This window comes from Miscanthus floridulus, chromosome 8 (genome assembly GCF_019320115.1).
Source record: "Miscanthus floridulus cultivar M001 chromosome 8, ASM1932011v1, whole genome shotgun sequence".
In the NCBI taxonomy this organism is placed as follows: Eukaryota; Viridiplantae; Streptophyta; class Magnoliopsida; order Poales; family Poaceae; genus Miscanthus; species Miscanthus floridulus.
The window spans coordinates 191,409,613-191,412,095 of record NC_089587.1 but is presented as its reverse complement, the minus strand read 5'-3'; positions in this window follow the sequence as shown (position 1 = coordinate 191,412,095).

Below are 2,483 nucleotides of genomic sequence, written 5' to 3'. Positions count from 1 at the left end.
AGTTTGAACCATAGGCGAATGCGAAGCACGAAGCCACAATGCAACTCCTAAATAGGGACGGGTCAGTCGTGCACCATACGACTCGCGTGACATCTATGAAGGGCGCACCTACCAGCAATATGGTCACAACGACTAAAACAGTACCAGCGCGATTGACTTAAAGATTATATACTATGCGAGAGTTAGTCCATCGGAGAAAACCTAGTTAAACCTATTTTGGATGCTTAACTATAGCAATAGGGCTACTTATATTCTTCGTAGTTAAACGCCCTAACTTTTTGTAAAAATAGGTTGTCAAATTTTAGTTTAGAAAAGGATTTTGAAGCTTTATTTCCTCATTTATGCTCTGATACCACCTGTGGAAGGACCGCCTAATCTAATGCCCTCCCAAGAGTACTTGTCTTCCATTAGACACGAAGTACCCAAGAGAGTGCACTAAATCGTGCCGTTCCATCGAGCACAACCCAAGAGATAACTCGAAAATCCACAATTTTTCGTCAGGATCATAAATGAGAGAATAAAGCTTACAACATTCTTAACCATTTCTTATATCACTTTATTACAACATTAGGGTACTTAAACAAGTTGAATGCAACAACGGAATTAAAATAGTTTACATGTAAGCGAGTTTATTCCAGTTTACCATTTTACCATCTTTCATATTCCAGTTCTTACTACGGTGCTAGACCATAGCCAAGTCGTACTGTCTTATGGAAACGGCGATTCGTGAACCAATGTATCTCAGTTGGGTACCCTGAAACACACGCCCCGTTTGTACCCTAGGTACAAACAAGACTAACCCATTCCACTCCTGTCACGGGGTCTAGGTCCCCGTCCAAATTTGGACTCCAAGCCCCCACACTTGAGACCCGGTCTCAGTATGGTGCTTAGACCGTCACCTTTCTCCACCTCCAATCAGTCGGTCCAAAAAGAGCCAGAACCCACGACAAGAGCGTAACGAGCCTTCCCACTCCCATAAGCAAGTATGTGCTTAGGATAATAAGTCTATGACCTAACTACCATCCATAGCAACGGATGGTCCTCAATCAACATAGGCAGAACAAGTGCAATCCGAGCCTCGCTCGAATGCCTAATCAAGTCCAGATCCAAAGTACCATTCCGCCCGGTCTCCAATTATCATTCATATATATTTCATGTGACAGTAATATAATAACAACAATAATATCTTTTCTATCTCTAGCAAGTGACAAGTAATCACTCAACTTCTATCGGATCCTATATCATAGCAATCTACACGATCCTAACATACTAGTAGGACTCATAGGATAAGGATATATATATGCAAGTGCTTTTCAATCAACTCCTTAAAACTTAATGCACAAGCATAAGATAAAGTGCAGAATAATAGGGGTGATGCACCGGGGCTTGCCCGGATAAGATATAACCAAAAGTTAGCATTCCATCATAGTGACACGATCATCAAGGCATCATCTTTTCCGCTACTTCAGTCGACTCCTTGATCCATCATTGTTCCTATTATGATATATGTGGATGCAACGTAGAGACACAATTAATCAACGGTAACCGCAACTCTTAAAAATACGATTACGGTCCGCAAGCTAACGAGCTAGCTTAAACGACTAACGTACTTGTCTACGTATCCGCGTCGTCAAATAAGGCTTCATCTCCGAAAAAATGTTCTAGTTTTAAAATCCCAAGGTGTTTCGACATTTTATTGATTAAACATATATTTTCAAACTAGGGCTCATTTAGCTACCTTAGCAAACTAATTATTATGGAGCTACAAAAATTACAGTGAGCACCTAATAATGTGAGGAATTTACTATGAAAGCTTTAGAGCCAACACTATCACCAATTTATCACAAAAATTCCTAAAAGTTTATATCTTACAATATTAAGCATCTTAAATTAATTAGATAACTTCTGAAAATATTATAAAACTATGTGAACAAAATATACTAGCAGATAGATCATGATTTTAGGAACTTAACAAAATTAGTTTCATAATTTTTGGTTAACTACACAATTTTATATTGAATTTACAAGTTTACCTTAGAAATTAAATTAGAAAATGCATTAGAAAAGGAAAGGGCTGGCAGCAACACCTTCTAGCCCGATAGCCTAGCGTGGCGCGGCTGTGCGTGTGGCGCGGTGGCCCAGCATGGCCCAAGGCCGGGGCGCCCGCGCACGTTGGCTGTTTTGCAGAAAGGCCCCCGAGCTTTCAGAGATTAATACGACTACTATTCCTACTGTCAGTAACCTTGCAACCAAACCATCGGATGTTTTTGCCTTTACCATGGGGAGATCCCTAGAAACTCCACACGTGCCGACGGCATAAGGCGGTTACGCTGGGCAAATTAAGGAGCCGACCACCATCTATAGCTAAACGCGCAAGGATGGGTGGCGGTTAGGGACTCAGAGGCGCATTGTCGCGGGCTGCGGCGGCGAGCGGCTATCCACGACGGCGGCACGACTGTTCTGGCGAGCCTACGCCCTCTCAG